The sequence below is a fragment of the Poecile atricapillus genome, chromosome 8, assembly GCF_030490865.1.
Source record: "Poecile atricapillus isolate bPoeAtr1 chromosome 8, bPoeAtr1.hap1, whole genome shotgun sequence".
In the NCBI taxonomy this organism is placed as follows: domain Eukaryota; kingdom Metazoa; phylum Chordata; class Aves; order Passeriformes; family Paridae; genus Poecile; species Poecile atricapillus.
Genome location: NC_081256.1, coordinates 19,928,198 through 19,949,128, shown reverse-complemented (window position 1 = coordinate 19,949,128; position 20,931 = coordinate 19,928,198).

Sequence of the window (20,931 nt, the reverse complement as noted above, 5' to 3'; positions counted from 1 at the left end):
TAAGAGATGGGGAAAAATCTCTGAAAATAAAACAGAACATTTTATTTATTATCTCCTATTGGTGATCAAAACCTAACTTAACAAAACATTTTGCCCAAATACTTTATACAGGGCTTGTTTCTTATATGTAAAAAACATAAGTAAAGTTTGTAAAGTTGTGTTTAACTGAGGGTTTGCTTCTTTACCTGATTCTAACAGAAAAGAAAAATAAGGAATATCAAAACCTAGTAATAAATTTTCTTTTACCATTTTGTTGCTCAGTGGACCTTTGGCTGTCTTCCACATAGAGCCTTTTCTCTGGGGACTGAAAGAAGAGGTTGCAGTTGGTTTCCCCTATCTGGGTTCAAGCAACCTTGTTTTATGGGTCACAGATTTGTTAATCTGTGTGACAGGTCAAAAGGAACAAAGAGATGTTCAGCCTGGACTTCAGCAGAATACCTGTTTTAAACTTCAAAAAACCCATTAGGTACTCTTGAAAACTTTATTTCTGCATATATTTTAAAAAGCCTTGTAGAAAAGAGTGGGAAAAGTACAGATAGTTATTGTAGGTTATAAATGGTATTACCTACCCAAACGGAAAACTGGACTCTCACCAAAATGAAATATACTGCAGAAAATATCAAATTTCTAGAAAAGTTGTTTAAAAGCTGCCAGTTATTTTCTTCTTTCAGTTTTTCAATTAAAATTTCCTTAATTTTTAGTTGGTTTTTTTTTTTCAGAAGCATGAGGAAAATAATTGTCTAATCCTGCCTATACTTGCGTGCCCCTTAATAGTGGGAAAAGATGGGCTGCAGAGAGAGGCAGAATAGGACAGTAGTTCATGCTGTGAAGGACAATTAGGGAGGAACCTGTGCCAGATGCATAATCAGTTACTGAGCGAGGTGAAAGGCCAGGAGATCTCCAGCAGAGAGGCCACCAGTGGTATGAGGGAGTCCAAAAGAAGTCCTCCTTGCATGGAGATGGGTTGCATGGCTTCAGATAATCTGTCAGAAATCCATCACAGATGAAGATACGCCAAAGAAGTGACCTTAGGTAAAAAGAAAGAGGAAATGTAGAAAAACACCTTAAATATTATCCCCTTTCTGCAGTGGAATGAAGAGGGGTATTCCCAGCACCTGGCAGCTCCAGGCAACCGCGTCTGGAGTCTTTGGTTTTGTAAATCAGGTGAGAGTAGGCTCAGCCAGTCCAGTGCCTGCAAATGCACAGAGAATCAAAGGTGGTGTGACAGACTGTCACTGATTTGATTCCAATGAATACCATCTTGTTTTGTGACCAAACCATCTGTTACTTGGGCAATGATAATGAAAGATCTCAACTTAAGACTGAGTACTTACTAAATAAAATTTGGTGGCTTGGCTCTGTATTTGCAGAAAAAAATGTAATAAAGCAGGGAATTAACTTGGTTAGTTTGATCTTGTTTCTGATATAGTCACTGCAGTTTGTATCAAGTCTTAGCAGGATCAAAAAGAATTTTATAACTGAGGCTGTAAAAAAATTTTTCCTATGAAAACTTGCTTGACTGAACAAGTTAAGATTATTCAGTATGTGAGTTCCTATCTGTAATATACTGACAGGTATCTTTATTACTGGAACAGGCTGAATGTTTTCTGCAAGTTAAAAGTATGAAAACTACCCAGATTTCTGGTAAATACTGTCAGAAAATAATTACACATCACATTGTGTGGTACAGTAGTTAAACTCTTGTGTTTGCTGGGATCATATTCCCAGTGATTTGAAAGATTAAATCTAATTTTAAAAACTTTCTAGAATAAAATATGTGGAGCTAGCACTCCTGCTTTGAGATTGCAGGATGGTGTGTGAACTATTTATTCAATTCCATTTTTTCCAAGTGCCCAGTAAAATTGTGAATTCTTCTTATTCTGATTATTTGAACATAGATAAAACAGTCCAGCCATGTGATGTCTTTTTCTTTCAAACCTCTATTGTCTGAACATAGTGGGTCAAATTACAGAATCTATGTCTAAACGTCTCCAAAACTGAAATGCAGACCTGGGACTGCTTGAATAGTCATTGGGATTGCTCCTGGCTTTTTACACATTACACATTTTGGGTAGAGCACATGGTCTCTGTGCAAGTGAACTTTCTGGAATCCCAAAATAATCTGGGTTTTTATACTACAGGCCTCGAACAGTGCATCTTTGGGTGCTGCTGAGACTTAAATATTAACAATACTGATATTTTGCAGCCTGAGTAGCTTGAGCTCATCTTGAAGTGTAAGCTGAAACCAGGTCAGAAAGATCCAAAGACGCAGTAGGATATGGCAGATTTTGGTGGCAGTATTGTGGGAAACGGTTCCAGTTTAAACAAAACAAAGCAAAACAAATCCTCTAAAGCTAGAGAAATAATCATTAACTCCTTTGTGATACAGGATTTCTTTGGTTCAGAAGATATCTTCTATTTTCCCCGCCTTAGGTTTTCAAGAGGGCACAAATACACATGGTACTTGCTCCGCCACCTTAAACTTTGACTGAGGGAGGCAAGGGAAATGTTTAGAGCAGAGTCATGGGGAGGGCAAGCTTTTAAATAAAAATTGCATTGCAACACAATGCAACTCTTCAGGAGTATGTATCCTGTACAATACAATCCCTGTCCCTGAAATCTTCAAGGTGACCTCCCACTTGTGTTGGAAAAAAGTCTTTGGGAGGGACCACCCGGATAGGAACTGGAGCTCTCTAAGTGTTGCCTTGTAGGTCTAGTAGAGTTCAGGAATGTCCCTGCTTAAATTGCTTTGTATTTTTTGTTTTAATTGTTCTCTCAACTCTGAATGAAAAAATGAACAATAATAGAGCTGTGTGAGATTGAAATATATGAATCCATAATAATTTCCCTCGGCTTTCAGAAAAGCTAAAGAGTAAATATCAAACCGCTCAGAATTAGTGGTCTCTAAGTCTTCTGTCTCTTCTGACCCTTTTTAATTCTAGTCATACATTGTAGGTGCCACATTGCTACAAAGCAGCATTTAAAGTGATCTGAGAACTATTGTGGTGTTTTTGGGTCATCAACTCGAGAGAGCTGATGGCCAGCAATTGTTCATTCTCCCTTTCTGTCTTTTAATTTGCTTTCATTTTTTCACTTATTTTGGTGTCTTTTGTACAGTAAGTTTGCTCAAGATTTATAACTAGTTATCTTCTTCTTTGTTCTCATTATTTCAAACAAATATAAATTAAGAACACAACACTAAACAAAAATAAATTAATTCTGTTTTGAAAGTAACCCAGAAAAACTTTTTTTGCTTGTTCAGATTATGTTAGAAATCATAATTTTAATCTCATTAATGATAAATCTATTATAGTGCTTTATGGTAATTTTGTTGTGGATAAGTTAAAAATTACAGTGAACAAATTAAATTTAAATATTTTCTGCAGTCACACTAAAAACAGGCTCCCTGTTACACTTTATGGCATTGTCTGAGCAAACAGACTGAAGAAAAATGCCTGTTGAAATCTAAGCTCTCTTCTGAAAACCTTAGCGTTGGCATCTCCTCAGTTTAAATACTGTGCATTCTGCTCTTTCTGCATTTCAAGGAAGTCAGATTCTTTTCCCCCCTGCCTTCAATGCAGTCTCTTTAATTTTTTTCCAATAATATTGCAGTACTCAGTACTCATTTTAAAGATAGATAGATTTTTTTTTTTCTCATAAAGAACAACATTGTGGGGTAAAAAAACCTGCTGGATGTGATTTCAAAAAATGTCAAAATATGTCAAACGCAGAAACCACTCAAGGGTTTCATTAACTGAAGCTTTGGTGATAAGTGTCATCTTGTCAGAGACCCACCCATCTCTCCCAATACATTACCAAATGTACTAATTTCCTTGCTGAGCTTGATGTTTATTGTATAGCTGAAATTGAAAATGGTCGGTAATGGAGTGAGCTTCAATCCAAGACCAATTCTGAATCTAAATTACTTGCTTCATTCAATGGCATTGACAGAGGAGAGCTTTGTGCACCTTGTACCTAATCAACCCTTACTGTGACCCTAAATTCAGCAGTCTTCAGAGATTAATAATAAAATCCTCAGTTCAAACAAGTATTTGCCCTGAACAAGTTGCCCATTTCTTATGCTGAAAATGAAAGAATGTGACATTTTTTTAAGCTCTGCATGTTGTGGACCATCACTAATTTTTGATCTTTGGCCTAAGGAGGCAAATTTATGAATAAAAATCCCGTGTAGACCTGGGACATGTGTTTTTAAAGAAAACATCTTTTTTGAAGGAATTATTTTAATTTTGTTCTGTTGTAAAATAGAAGTTAAATAACATCTATTTGCATGTGTGAAATAAGTGCTAGAAGGCATTTTTGTCCAAACTCGTCTACTTCTGTATATAAATATTTAAAATTAGTACATTAAGAAAAGTACATGTAACTTCATTTTAATTGTTTTATAGTTTATAAATAATTTTTAAACTATTTAAGCTACCCAGAATCAAAAGTTTTCATGGGTTACAAGAGCATGAAGGCTGTTGTATTTTGGACTTTATCTATCCTGCAGATGGTGTGGGTCATTGTAGAGAGTACTTGGTTGCTAATTTGGAGTCTGAATTGAACTATTTTGAGACAAAAGGGGAAAGTTGACTCCTCTGGAATAACAGGAAAAAATCCCGACCGGAAAAGGAAAACAGTGATCCAAACTGATGGGGCAGAATGAAATTTCCTTTTGTTTAGCAACATCCAATTTCAGTGCAGGAGACCATGACATGGTCTTTAGGAGCTGGAAAATGCGGGCTGCCCAGGAAGCAGAGTTTTCTGCCTGCTGTAGGTGAAATTCCAGTGCGAGGAGAGGAAGAGCCAGGTGATGTGGCAGTGGAGCTCCCACGCTGCTCTCCTTCAGTAGAGGGCAGGAGAGAGGTGTGTGACAGCCGTGGGGGTTTGGCTGCTGACTCGGCAGAGGAAAAATAAGTGAAATTTGATGGTTTAACTGCTCCAGATGTAACTATTTGCTTGCAGCAGCTGGTGGACTTCTCAGTGAAGCTGTATAGAAGGGCATGGTTCATCTTGCCTTTTGCTGGCTCCTTTCTTTTTCCCAGCAAGTGTTTCCCAGCCATGGGTTTGTTGGTGGACCTTGGCCACGATGTCCATCCTGTGGCCACAGGCCCTGCCCATCTCCTTGGAGTGGTGGGCTGGAATGGAGCAGCTGAATTATGACCCACAGTCCCAACTGCTTTGGAAATCAGAAGGAGTTACTTGCAATGAGATCATGTGTCCTGAGCCCAGTGAACAGTATTAAATGGATTAATAAATAGAATAAAAGCAATAATAATATATTGTAGCTGAAGCTAGCCAGCATGCTTGGGATGTGCCAAAATTCTTTCACACTACAGCTGATGAGAGGGAATTTTGTAAATGTTTAGGGTAAGCAAATGCCTGTTGATACAGTTCCTCTAATAATCTATACTAATTTCTGAGAAAGCATCAACCCCTGCATCATTTCTGCTTAGGCTTATGTGTATAACAAATGTGGTTATTGAATTAGGACACTAAACAGCACTTTATCCTCAATGTTTATTGGCTAAAAAAAGGGGATGTGTAATTATTACTCTCTCCTACAAACAGATTTTAATAGAAAACCATGTTCTTTCTTTACTTGGAGGGCTGTTTGTTGAGTATTTAGTGAATTTCTTTCTGAAGAAATTATAACTAATCTACCTTATCTTGCCATACACTGGAATCCCCTGACCTCTCACCTTTTTTTTTCCTCCAGGATTATTGTTGCCTCTTTCATTTCCTTCATTCTTGTGCTCTTTTGAGTATAAGAACCTATAAGCTGGTGACAGAGGTGAACTCATCTTGTAATAAATCTCTCACATATTTTATCCATATTTTAATCAGATATTACTTCTCTATTAATATCTTAACAAGTTGCTAGCCATAACTCAAGTACCATATAACTATTGCTTGCTTGCTTAGTAACAAATTACTTTATCTGAGAAACACTTCAAGTGCTTTGTTGGCCTGTCTTTGGTGGAAAGGCTGTGGGCTTTTTTCTCTTATCTAAGCCAGATATGATATGAGGCTTAATTCAACACCTATCCAGCACTTTGAGAATTTTAATTCCAGCTAATCTGTGTATGTGTGTTTGGGCACAGATGCTGGGATTTTGTTCATCTCAGCAGTAGTTGTGGGGTGAGTTCATAGCTCCAAAGTCAGCTCCTGTGGGAAACACGAATGCGTGTATGGACATAAATGTGCATCCTGTCCTTTCGTGGTACTTGATTGAACTGAGATTCATTTTTTTGGGAGCCGCTCCTTTGTGCTTATTCCTTATATTCCTTTCACTTATGGGACAAGCTCTTTGAAGGTGTTCCTAGAAGTAAATGTTTCCCTCTATTTCAGTTTGTTTTGGAGAAAGTCTTTGCTGTTTTCATCAGCTTGGAATGAGAGCACATTTAAAATGGGTCCTAAGTATCATTTCCAATGTGACTCCATTTAGCCTTTCGTATTTTCCCAGCTATTTGATTTCAATCACTCATGACATTTGTAGAAGATGCATCTTATGAAAGCAGGCTCTCTGATGGCTCCTGCACACGTCCATGTGAAGTCTGAGCCATGCAGAATGCATTTGAAGCATTCTTCTCACAGGTGAAGGGCTTCACAGCTGGCTATTTCTCAGATGCTTTGCAGTAAAGAAAAAACAGTTGCAAGATCTTTTGGGAGCAATCTTCAGGACTGTTGTATCTTATACCACTTTGACTGATGACAGTTGATTTTCCAACCATGATATGTTAGCAAATATTCCAAGGACTGATGAAGACAGAACAGCAGCTTTTGAATTGTCTTTTTGGTACCAAGATTAATCTCTTTTCTGTGGGTACTAGGCAAAACTTCCAGTCTTTCTAGCTGAGAGTTGTCTGGCTCTAGGATTTTTGTTAGATGTGTTCCTTGCCTTTGGAGCAGTTTGCAAAACTATGACTTGGTTTTATTGATTTGCACCCCAGTGTAATTACTGATCCTCTTATGGCTGTGTGTATCCAAAGTACTGGTGCTTATTGAGCCTTGGCAGGTATGTGGCCAAGGAATGGTCAGATCTTGCTCTGCTCAGGAGTGCAGTTACTGTGCACCCTGCTCAATGGTTTAGTTTTGCTTTTTCAGCAGCTGGCTGGCTCCTTACATGAATCTTAAGAGTTGCACTTTGTGGTTCCAGTGTTGGAAACTTTCCAGAAATAGTCCATGAGTGTTTTATTCTGGTCAAACAAGCCTACTCCATATAGGAGTCAAGGAATTTTGTAGCTGTGTGTACTGAATGCTCTTCTCTCTTGAAGAATTTTCCCATTATTGTGGTTTTTTTGCTAGACCTGAAGAACAAAAAATTCTTCTTCTGAAAGTAATTTTCACCTCTCAGTCTTTTATTTAAAAAATGTTCATTTTTTCTATATGGTTTCCCTGAGAGTTTTATTGAACCCAAATGTGACCTTTGATCCCAGGTGGAGATCTGTTGTTCTGTGGGAACTTAGGCCTTTTGAGCATTAGAATTTTGCCAGGAGGATGTGTCAGACCCTTAAGGATAATTCTCTTTATGCACATGTTTTCCTAATACAACCAGCCTTTACCCAGGTCTCTGAATTCTGTGTAAGACATTTGTAGGATAAATAAGCCACATACAATATGAAATCTTCCCTTGAAGTGTTCTATATATCATTTTACAGGCTATAAGAGATGGCAGCAATAGAACTTTTCATGCTGTCTTACCAGCAAACCACCACAGATTTTGCTATCCAGTAATTGATCATGCAATCAATTATTCATCTGAGCTGAAGACATAGCTGGCTAATAGATGTCAAAGTCAATTTTCCAGCATTAAGCTGGTAACAAAGATGGTTATCAGTAAACATACATTAGGAAACACAGGAACTGAGCTAGATACATCAAACTCACAACAAATGTAAGGAGACAGAGGAACTTGCAGGATTTACTGTTGTTTCTTTTTCCTGAGGTTACTGATGTTTCTTTTTATGGGATTTACTGATGTTTCTTTTTATGGGATTATCAAAAGTTAAAAATGTATACTTGGGTTAACAATGCCTAGATATTTTAATGATTTACCCTTAATGCTTAACTTCATGGGCTGTATAAAGGGTTTAAGGAAATTTGGAAAGGAAAGGAAAGGAATTTCCTTTTTGAAAGGAAATTTTGAAAAATATCCTTATTGGGTGAACCTTGTTTTGACTTATGCGTTGCGCTCTTTTTTTGTCATTGTTTTTTGGGGTTTTTTGGAGGTTTTTTATGTTTGTATTTTCAGAGTGAACTGGTTTTAATTCCTGTAACTTTTATATATATTTATTATTTCTTACCCAATGCTATTATACCAAAATGTGAAGTAGAAGGGAATGAACACACAACAAGTGTGTGAACTCTTTAAAGTTCCGAGTTTTACTGCAAGGTCTGTGTGCTCCCTATTCACTGCAACAAGCAGTGAGTCTTCCTGAGAGTTTCTGCCTGGTGGTAAAACCAGGTAAAACCTGGTGGTTATCAGTGGATAACCCAGCTTGGGTAACTGGTTCACTTCCAACCTTAAATCTCCCTGCCTACAGATTTGAGTTCAGTCTTGACAGCAGCAAAATAATAAAGTCATTGGAAGATAAGAGGTGTGGGCAGAGGTAAAAAGGAACTGTCTCAGAGCAGAACTTCAGTTACACTTGCAAACTACAGAGGGGTGCTGGGAGGGGTAAAAGTCCAAAAAGACCTGCAGAAGCTGTTTTTATTACAGGAATGCTGATGTCTGAACTGTGGTAGGTGCCAAACTAGGCTACTCTTGGTATAAACAGAGATGTCCCCACCCTCAAAGAATATATCCTGTCAATAGGCACTCAAATAAGAGAAAGAGAACAGAGGAGGGAATTCTCCAAAATCACCCTGAAGGTCAGTGACAGAGCTGGGATAAAACTGGGAATCATGACACAAAGCTTATTCTGGAATCAATATTGGTGATCGGGTGAATATAATAGATTTAATCAGCTCTACACCTTGACATCTCAGGGCTCCCTATCAGCATTATCAAGAACAGATAAATAATGCTGGCAATGCTTAAGTGTTGTTGCCTAATATATAAAGGTGCTTCTTAAGGAGATGGCTGCTCAGTTCCCTTCAACATTATCAGCTTTCCCTGCTTCTCATTTTCAGATGAATTAAAAATAAATAATTTTATTAGATTCTAGGAGGTGGTTTTGGATCCTACCGTAAAGTAAATTGGGACAAAGTTACAAGTCATTCTGTTACTGGAGGTAAAATTACTTATTCTTCCTGGCAGGAAGACACAAAGGGTCACCTGTGCCTTGGAGCTGTCTTCCTTTTTTTCCCCTCTCTGTTGGACCTCTAGTAGTGATTGAACACATTCATTTCTGAGGCTCAAAATTAAAATTTCCTGAATAAATAGAAACAGCAGCAGCTACATTTTGTGGCATTTATGGATATTTACAGCTGTTTGGCTAATAGTAGTGTTTACAGGTACTGTCATTTTTCTTACTAGAAAGCATGAATACTTTAACCAAATGCCGCAAAATAAAAAGTAACTTGGAATATGTTCTTGGGGGAGCTTCTGTATGGAGTCTTGTGACAGTTCAATGAGGAATGATGCAGACAGAGTAATGCATTTAAGAGTCGGGATTGTAAAGTTTTATTAATGTGGTTGTTAATCTATCATAATTTGCACAATTTGAGGGGTATTAGATGTTTTTGTTGTTATATCTGCTCTTGGTGTGTTAAAGTATTAAATCTTCATCAGACATGAATTGACATTGCTCTATTGACATTATAATAACAATTCTGACTTCCACAGATCAACATTTAGATTCTATTTGAGCTCTTTTAGGATTTTAGATTTTATATTTTAGGTACCATCACATACAGATCCAAAACTAAAGACATTGTTAAAAGTGAGTCAAAGGTACATATCCTTACAGCCCAGTGGGTAATTCCTCACATGAGCTTTTTCATAGAACTTCATCCTGCTTCCCCTTGAATTTAGCTGATTACAGCAAAGAATGATGGAGCAGTCTTAACTCTGTTGGGTGGATGTTGTGGACAGACAGATCTATCCAAGCAGTTTGTCATGTTCTCATCACTGTCCTTTCCTGAGAGCAGTGCATACACAACAATATATATATTTGTGTGTGTGAATATAGAATATTCATTTTAGTTGTCTTCATCTGGCACAAAAATCTGCTAAACTACATTCATGGATTTGTAAAAATCATCAGGAAGACCACAAAGACTTTAGAATAAACATGGAAATATTTGAAATCATGAACTGAACTTATCCCTAGAAGAGAATTAGAAGATAAAGTGGATGCATTGAAGTCTCCAAAGGGAAATCCTTCACCCAGAATCACAAGGATAACAAGTGACTGAGAAATAAGATAAATGAAAGAGAAAACTGATCCTGCAGTAAGCAGCTGTGAAAAACTGGAGTCCTTGAAAAGAAATACTTCATTGATTTATCTTACCTTTGAGCAGTAAAATTTGCCTCATGTCCCCTAGGTTCTCTCTGTAAGAAAACTACAACAATAATCTGTTTGTCAGCGCTGTGCATGACATCACTATTAAGACATTAAGAAAAAAATGAAGTGATATTTTAATTAAATGAAAATTATTTCTCTTGTGCTTTACCACAATGAGCAAAAGCCGTGTTAAATTTTGTTCCAGTCCACCTGAAATCCAACTGCTACTTGGATTCCCTTGCAATGCCACTGATTGTCACACCAGTCTCTTCTCTAGGCAGAGATTATCTGTCTGAAGAGTGGGGAGACACGGGCGTGTGAGCCCCACCAAGGCTGCTGTTGCAGGAAGCTGTCACACAGCTGGAATAAAGATGACATCAGGTGGCAGAGGTGTGGCCTTGCAGCACACTGGACATTGGTGCAAGTTGTCTCCTCTTCCACTGGCTCTCTGGGATCAACAGCATTTCTGAATCTCTTCCAAAGCGTTTTTCTGGTGCATCCAATAGAGCCATCTCTGAGAGCATTTCAGAGACCTTATCTCATTTTATGTCCTCTTGAGTTTTAATATAATTTTGTCAAAGGAGGTGGCACTTCATACTCACATGTTACACTGTAAAATCTGCATGTGAGAAGTGTGGTTTGTCCCTAGATATTAATTACCAAATGTCAAAGAAAAAGTGCTGCATAAGGGAGGTGAGTCAGATCCTTCACACACGGGGAATATCCTGGAGCTCTATTGACAAGAATTTATCTTTATTCAAGCAGACATTATTAAAGGAAACCTAAAATATTATAGTCACAAGAGAGAAAATTGGCTTCTTATGTTTCATGACCTTATTTATTCTCCCTGAGATTTGATAATTTAATGCGCTCATTTTATTAGGACCTCTTCTTCAGCCAGAGTGAAATCCAAACCTCCTGCACCCAGGGATGTTGATGGGAAATAAGGTTCATTCTCTGAATTTAGTTTTAAGTGTGCTCCTGTGGAAGGGACTGGTAAAGGAGGATCTGCTGATTGTCAGGAGGATGAGTGAGACTTGGCTGACCAGGGATATGCTGATTATATTCTCCCAGCCTGACTGTCCATTGCTGGCTTAGCAGAAATTTCAGATCTTCATCTGAAATTTAAGTAAAGTCCCGTTACTTAATTAATCTGATAAAATAATTCAGAAAAATGTGTTAATTCAAGAGAAATGGAACATGTTAGGATAAATTCTGGCAATCTATGCTTGATGAATTCACAAAAGCTAAATGCTAAATAATTGTGTAAGTCAATAACTGACTTTTATATAAATCAGTGTTCTGACTGTGATTTCCAGACTTAATTTATATTAAACAAAGTGCATTTTCATTGGACAAGTACTGAAAAATCTTACAAAATTGAATTAAGTCAGAATTTTTAAAGTCAGTTTTCTTATGTGTTTTGCAAGTAATTAGATAATAGCTAAGTTGGTTGAACTATGTAAAAAATTGTAAATTAATATTTCCCTTCTGCTTCAGCATCAAATCATGTATCACAGGGCTAAGGTAACTTACATGGTGTGATCCAGACTCATTCTTACTGAATTTTCTCCAAGATTTGAACATTGGTCTCACATTGACAAAACACTAGTGCATAGTGCCTCATTCAGCTGCTCAGTTTGGCAAGCCAGAGCTCTGCTTGCTGATTCAACAGCGTGCCATTGTCAGATTGCTTAGATGAGAAATTCTCATGGAATGCTTTCACACTGTTTCATAAGTAGGACCATTTAGAAGCATTCAAAGAAGGAATAATATTACTTACCTAGAACTATTTTTTTCCCCAAAATGATTCTACATGTTCATACTCCCTGTCAGTCTTCTGTTCTTCAAATTCTGAATTTCATTCTTGTACCTGGGCAGGCAGCATGATTTAAATTGATGAGTATCACGTCCCCTATACGTTCTTTCATTCAAAACACCCAGGGAGGAAGAGAAGGGCAGAATTCCAAGGCATTGATGCTGCTGTGGGAAGAAGCCAATGTCAGAGAATCAACTGGCACGGATCCCACAAATGCTGTTGTGGAGAGTGATGAATCTTAATTTTATTCAGCAAAAATGGGGCTTGTTAACTTCTAGAGTGGGTTTGATGCAAACTTTTACTATTTTTAGGCCATACTTTGGTTTAACATGTTTTGGTCTGGTGAAGTTCTGGACTATTTGGAACTCAGGTTCTGTGGCACTGTGTGGAATAAAGTGTGTTTGTTCAAACTTGATTATTATGTTCTGAGCAAATTTATATTGGAGATTGATAGGTAGTTGCTTGGGTTTTAGAAGTAATATTTCATAGCAGTGCAAAGTTGCACAGCAACAAAAGGACTGTGTGAAGAATATATTAAAATGCACAATGTGTTTAACATGAACATGATAACCTTATTGTTACTGGAGCTACTGATTAATTCTCCATCAGGGAAATATTGATATACAGCTGCCTGTTCATTTTGCTCAGCTATCGTTATACCATATCTCACTCTCCGTACTGAAAGCCACGCAAAGAATTTGGCAAGAGGGTGAAGAACCCCTAAAGCCTGCATTTACAATGCATCAAGTTAAAAACTGGGACCTGTGTCATTTCTGTACCCTAATGTAGACAGCTCCATCTGCAGTACATCAGCATGTCACGTTACCCTACAAAGGGATAGTGAAAACAGAAAATCTGAGTAACAAAGTCTATAAAATGAAAGTGCCTTAAGGCACACCATGGTGCTATTCCAGTCTTACAACCACTGCATGCCTGTCTACTGTCTTAAAGCAATCTTGACTTGTATTTATTTAATGGTTCTGAAGGGCTCAAATCAATCCCAGGGATATCTATCTTTGGGGGAATGTTGTGGACATGCTCCTTTTTATCAATTCACTTTACACAGCTAACTGGCAAGAGGGAGAACGTCTGGTATTAATTTAATTTAATTCCACAAGCCTTATACTGCAGGAGATTATAGTTATACCAGCCTTACAGTTCTGGGAATAGATGTGTCTCAGTATAAAGCCGCAGTGAGTCAGGTGTATTCTGCAGAGTGCTCGTGTTCAAACACAATCTGTACAGGTAACAGAACAGGTCCTAATGCTCATAGCCCCCTAAACAGTGTTTTGTGCTCTCAGTGAGTGTGCTGAACACACTTCTTGATGGTTTTGAACTGTTTGTTTTTAGTTTAATGTACAGTTGTAATATCAAAACATTAATCAAAGACTTAAGTACTGAATCTTTTAATTTTCAGGGTATGGTAATGAAATTTGTTGAGTAACTGGTTAAGCTTTAGTTTGCAAAACTCTTATCACTAGACCTTGAGCATGTGCAAACTAGTACAGTTCTTTAACTTTAGTGAAGCTAAGCTGATATGCCTCAGCTATCAATGAACTACTATTATTCGAGTATATAAATTTTTTCCATGTTTAAGATCTATAGAATCTCTTAAAAAAAATTCTGCTTAAATGCTCCAAACTACACCAAATACCACTGTATGAATGAGAAAGTTCCCTGTTTATTTTTATGTATTGTTTCAATATCATTGTCTCAATTGGGAAGAAATGAAAAAAAAATTGAAAATAAAACCCCAACAGTCATGGTGAATGTAGTATGCATGCAGAATATGCATATTTTTAAGTACTGCTTTTGTAAACATTGCTGGTTGAGAATTAATTTTATGCTGCTTAGTGCTAGTCCACACTGTTTCAGTTCTAATAAATTGAATGAGATTTTTATAAAAAAAGGAAGGAAGCTTTGCCTGGTTCACATCTTGGAGGTTACAGTATATAAACAGATATATTTTCTTTTAGTCTAACCTTGTCTGGAAGATATAGGAAAACTAATTTGCCTTATTTACATATGGCACAATCTATCCAGTATTCAAGGGTTTGTCAGAAACAGGAACATTGTGCATTTCCATGGTAACAGATGGCATGCTGACAGTATCTGGCTCGTTGCAGCTTCGTCTAGGCAGGCCAGCAATTAATCAGCCATCTACATGCACAAAATTCTTTGTGAGTGAATGGCACTGCTCCTCTGTAGTGCTGCCTGTGCTTTTACAATTTTTGTATTCCTGCAGGGCGAAGTACTTTTTTGTCTCTTATGCTCATTTTCTGTTGCTTCCAAAAAAACCCCGGTAAAGAATATAAAAATGGAAACAAGTCTGCACATAATCTAGAAAAGACATTATTTCTTTAGCATGTAAGATGAGTGGGGATCTTGGTTTTATTCCATTGCTTTCCTTGTTTCTCCTCCCTCCCTACTTTTCATAAGCTTTCAGTGCCACGTGTTTCCTTCAACCTCTTTGACATAGGAGGCTTTTACAAATACACAGATAACTCTCCAAAGGTGTTCAGAAAGGGGCTTGTCATCTGCATGGCTGGTCCAGGGCTTTTATGCCAACAGGAGTGCTGTGGTTACAGCCAGCCTGTAGCAACATCCTAAAAGCCTCTCACTGCCTGTTTAAATGGGTATATCTCACTGCTTTTACTCACTGGCAGCTGCGTTGCCCCACCAGGGCTGGGGAATTCACTGTGTTCTTGCACTGAGTAACCAATCTTGCTCATAATTAATGCAAGACTTTGTCAGAGATCTTTTTCTGTGCTGCTGTTTGAATGTGCTGTGGGAGAAAATAAGCTCCTTAGGATGTTTTCTCATTCCTCATGTGTCTGCCTAAGGCAGAGCCAGGTTGGGGTTTTGCTGCTGGTGTTCCTAGTTGTACTTATTATTGACAGCACTTCAGATCCAGCAGCACAGTGAGATCCTTCACCCTTCATCTTCTGGAGACATCATTCATGGATTTTCCCTTTTGGGGTGGTTATTTTCACCGCTACTGTTTTACCAAGCTCAAAGCAGAGAATCAGCATTTGATTTCAAAGGCACTGGATGTGAGAGACTTCAGGAGGTTCTGTTGTCTTGATAAACCTGGGATCTGGTGGCCCATGCGAGGTCAAAATATTTGCAGTACAAGTGGATTTTTCATTTTGTTTATTTTTTAAATAATGTCTCTGATACCTGCCAAAGACTAATCTCCAAATTGAACCTGTATGTTGAGTAGGATTAAACTTTCTTCTTGAGTTCACCTAAAAGTTTATCTTCATTGGACGATTCATTTATTGAGCTATGTCAGTGTTAAGAAATTTGTTTCTCAAATATTCACTTCACAGTAAAGCTGGATCTCTTCTTGCCTTCTACAGACAGAAAGAATCTTGGCCTAGGTTAAACAAAATCTGCTTATGTGACCTAAGATAACTCAGAAGAAAATCCAAGAGTACTGGTTTGCCTCAAATGCATCATTTTTGGACAAGTTATAAATCCAGCCTCTATTCTAAACAAGTTGTGGAATGTTCTTTTTCATTGGCAAGATTGTGTTTGATAGTCAACATTTTTAGCATTTGTTTAGTCTTTTGTACCAGTTTATGTCAAAGGTATTTTATGATTTTTATGGGTTTTGTTACTGCCTGTTTCCCTCCTTCATTCTCATTAGTCTTTGTAGACTCCTAAGGAATCCACAGGAAAATTTGATCTACAAGCCTTTCACTTCAAACTTGTAACTGTGATTTCTAACCCAGGCACGTGTGAGGGTTTTGGCTGGGATAAATTTAATTTTCTTTGTAGCTGGTGTGCAATTGAGCTTTGGATTGTGCTGGAAACGCGTTGATGATCCAAGAGTGGTTTCGTTATGGCTGAGCAGGGCGTGGGCAGAGCCAAGGCTCTTCCTGCTCCTCACCCCATCCCACCAGTGAGCAGGCTTGGGGTGCACAAGAGTTTGGGAGACAACACAGGCAGGACAGGTGATCCCAACTGACCCAAGGGGTACGCCAGCCCTCGTGGCATCATGCTTGGCAGTAAAGCTAGAGGGGACATTGGAAGGGGGCTGCTGCTCAGTGACAAGCTGGGCATCAATCAGTGGTGGTGGCAGTGACCAATAGTTTCTCTTTCCATCACTAGGGGTTTTGGGGTTTTATTTTTCTTTCTCTTTGTTCCCTACCCTTTTCATTGTTATTATTAATAAAAATAAATTATGATGGATAATAATGATTTTTTTCCTCTTTTTTTTTCACTCATTAAACTGCATTTATCTCAACTTGCAAGTTTTCTCACTTTCAAGTCTCTCCTCCATCCCACCAGGAAAAGGGGAATGAGCAGTTGTGTGGTGCTCAGCTCCTGTGTGGAGTTAAACTGCAACAGCAAGAGAACACAAACTCATTATACCCAAATACTTACCCTCATTAACTGGTGGTACAACAAATCTAAAGCACAGTGAGAAAGAAATACGTTAAGTGCAGCCCAGCAGATGAATTTCCTATTGGTTTATATTTTGACTGTTTGTGCTTTGCTCCCTATCCAACCTAGCCAACCTGCAGCTGGAAACAGTTTGTAGCTGACCACCACTTGTCCCAGAACTGCAGCAAAACACTTCTGGGGAATTCTGCAGAGAGGATTCTTGAAGGACTAGGGAGGACTTGCTCGATCATGCTATGTCCGACCCCACCAAACTTCCAGTAGTGTTCAGTGCTTCGGATACCCAACAAGGGAGCTCTGAAATGACCATGGGCATATTAATTTATAATCAGAATTCATCTCTTTATTAGTGCAGCTGTGTATTAGAAAAATAAGCTGTCATTTTGTTTATACACTTTTAGCATATTTGTTTCATTCAGTTACACAAGTAGCTGGCTGGGGGTGTTGTACAACATAGTTGTGAAGCAATGGACTCTGTTGGTTGACAGTAATTCTCAAAAGGCTGATTATGGTATTAATTAAAAACGTGGTTTGTATTAGGATGGGTATATGCAGATGTATATATATGTCTATGCATGTAAATACCTTCTATTAACATTCTGGTTCATTTTGGTCTAGATAACAGTCTATTTGTCCAATCAATTTTTATATAATTCAGTTTAATGCAGAAATCCGTCAGCAAATGCCTCCTCCTTAGGGGTTGAAGTGCTTTCCTTACTTTCCTATCTCCAGTGAAACAGTTCACCAGAATTTTGATATTACAGTGGTGCTTTGAGCTCCCCCATGCTCACAGTGCCTGTACAATGATGGTATTGTCAGCAAGGTGAAAATATTCATATTTGTAAAAATTCTATCTAGTTTAAAAACTATGTCATAACTCTCCAATAATTTGCTTAATATATTGATGGAATATGTGTGTGGTTTCATCAGAAATAGATTCAGTGATCACTTTCACAATTTAAGCCAGAGTGGCATGATTTGCTCTTTGGCAGATAGTCCATATTAGCTGTATGGAAGCCTCAGTCATTTTGAGGGACAGTCACTTATTGTAGTTTCTGAAATTTAAGATGCTGCTTCAGGAAAATGGTGTCATTTGGCTCAAAACTTTTAGCTTTGCAAACAAACTATTTTTACCACGTTTCAGTATTTTTGTCTGTGGTGTCTGGATACTTTTTATTGTTGTGACATTTTTAAGGTTACTGTAATTTGAGTACATTTTTCATTTGAACAAGTTTTTAGCCACCTAATGAAATTGCTAAGAAAAATTTAAGTCCCTTTACCCTCATTCATATTTCTCCCCTCTTATTTTTCAGATTTTACTTTCTCTCCTTCTTGATGTTTAATGTTTTGCTTTGTATTCCCTGGAGTTTAATTTAAAAATTTGATTTTCCTGAAATTGGTCTGACAGGAAAGACATTATTTACTATGTTTTTCTTTTTGCTACTCAGGTGTTTTATATTTACTTTTGTTTTATATATACGTAAATCTATAACTGATGGGGAGTTTAAAACTTTTTTTTTACTAACCTGTATAGCTAGTTCCATTGGAAAGAGTAATTAAGAACTTAAGTGGTACAGAATTGTAAGGATTATTGGATCATGAGGTCTAATTTCTTGGGAAAATGTCAACATTATGTCCTTACCACAAAAATTCTCATCATCAAAATAAAGCTGATTTCTCCTGTGAAGACCCTGAGTAAGGATGGGATGACACAGAATCTTGAATTTAACAGGGATAAATTCAACTGAGATCTGGACAGGATAAGTTTCTTTCACGTGGAAGAAGTTTCCCACAGCATATGCAGCACCCTACTCAAGCTCCATGGAATCAACACGTGGAGTTAACACCTAAGAGAATAAGGATTATTTAAACACTTTTGAGCTCTATATTATTAAAAGGGAAAGTATATATTTAAAGAGGCAAATAAGTATTTACTGAAATGCATAATAATATTAAATGTTTTACTTACTAATGCATGACCATTTTTGCACAGCAATACTGAAAAATAGCATCAAATATTGGAAATAATTAACACTTAAAAATTAAGACCAAATACCATTAACTCATCACAAAATATCTTTAAGGATAAATTTTAATGTTATCTTTAGGGTTCCTTACAATTTACTTTCAAAATTTCCAGACCTCCAGCTCCTCCTGCTTTAGACTTCATTTATCCCAGTAGGAAGACAGGGCTTCCTCAGCAGTCGCCTTGGCTAGGGGAAGACATGGGGGTTGATTTTGCTGTATGTGGCCAATTATGTTGACCTTTGTGATGGCAAGCCTGGAATCTTGAGTTTTTCTCCTATTTAGGACTCCTTCACAGCAGCATAATACATTGCTGCCATGTCAGTTTGTGGTCTAATATTTTTACAACCCAGCAATGCACATTTGGAGATTGTGATTAGCATCCTTAATTCCCAGGGGAAAAAAAAAAAAATTAAAAAGCCTTGTTAGAACTAGAAAGCTGAAGTCTAAAATAGTCCACCTGCTGTTCTAAAGAGTATTATTTTAGTGCCCTGGGGACATGCAAAGTTGTAACCTACTGATGTCAGGATTAGATTTTATAGGGCTTTTTAATATAAGTGTTTTTGACAACTTGGCAAAGCATTTTCTGTTGTTCGTTTCTGTTCGATGTTTCTTAAAAACAGCAGTCCAAGATCCACAGAGACAGTAGCTTATAAAATGGATAGAGTCCCATTTCTTTTTCACCATATTTATTTAGCAAGACATTAAGATGATTGTCAGCTAATCTCAAGAGAAAATAATTTTTCCTGGAGTTATTGTTTTAAGTTGAATTTTATTCATTTTATAATTCTGTGATGACTGAATGTAACGGATTTGATTTTCTTATTGTATGACTAACTTTTCATGGTGACAGTAACAATAATAACATCAACATACAAAAATAATATAAATATACAAAAATTTGTTTCCTATAATGGGGGTGTTTATGCTACTCATTTTGGTGTGCCTGACTGACAGCAGGGAGGCAGAGATGTTTTGTTTTGTCTTCAGTAGTTCTTACATTCACAACTGCTGCAATAAAATCCCTCCATCATTCTGAGATGAATCAGTAGTCAGGTAAGGTCTTTAAAAATGTGTATTTTCCCTGTGTAGGATTTAGGTTTTGGGAGATGCATGAGGTGTCACCATCTCCTGTGGAGGGAGCAGGAGCCATCAGTCACAGCCTTACTGATGGTGGGCTCGCTGCGCCCCTGGCTTCAGGGGAATTTTAATCTGAACCTCAAATTTTTCAGGAAAAGAAGTTTTGATTTTTTCCTAAAGGGGAGGATCAAAAAAGTTGGTCAGGGCAGAAGGGTTCATGATTATATAGAGGTGACTGCTGCCATGAAGTCTTAAAATTTAAGAAAATACCTCTCTGTATGGACTATTATCCTTTTGGTTATGCTTTTTATTACCATATTAGAGAAGTCTGTAAACATAGTAAACATATTTATCTCTCTAAATTACAGTCTGGAAAATGTTTGAGAGCTATTTTAAACTTTTTCAATAAAGGCTATCATGTCTATAGTGACTGGTTTACTTGTTATTATCCTTTTTTATGTACCTTTAATTGCAAGCAGCCTATGAGTTCCTTAAATTTATTGGAACAATTCTGTGAATATTTTCTGCAATTAATTTTCAGCTGGCTGTGCTTGCACACTGTCCTGTACATTGTACTCCTTAAAGAATGTATCTTTTTTGTTATTTTGGTGTTTTCTTTATGCTCTCTGCCCTTTTGTATATTAATATGCATTGATGTGGAGAACACTCCTTCCTGTTAGAGAGTGGGGAGACATAAAGTGCAAAATTGCTGAAAGGTTCTTGTGGAAACAACACTGCAGGTTTTATGTAGGGCACCAAAACTTCCTGGTTACCCTCAGGGGGAATACAAAGTTAGATGAGCTTTTACCTGAGTCACGGCAGAGAGTGAGGATTGGATCCAATACTTGTCTTTTCCTGACATAAAGCTGCTGCATTTTTTATGCACTTCCTTCTTCCTTCTTTTGCCTCAAGGATGTTGTCCTTTGTCTGCTGGGCTCTTGTGCCAAGCCCTGAATGTTGCCTGGGATAGAAATCCATCCTGTGCAGTTTGCTTGGATTGGGGGTGTGAAACGAGAGGTGGTGGTGGTGGTTTGCATGTGGATGAACATCGTGGCTTACAAAGGGTTCTTGTATGGAGGCCTTGCTGAACTTCACTTGTGCAGAAGGACCAAAAGCTGCTACTGCACAATGAGGCCATGTGCTGTC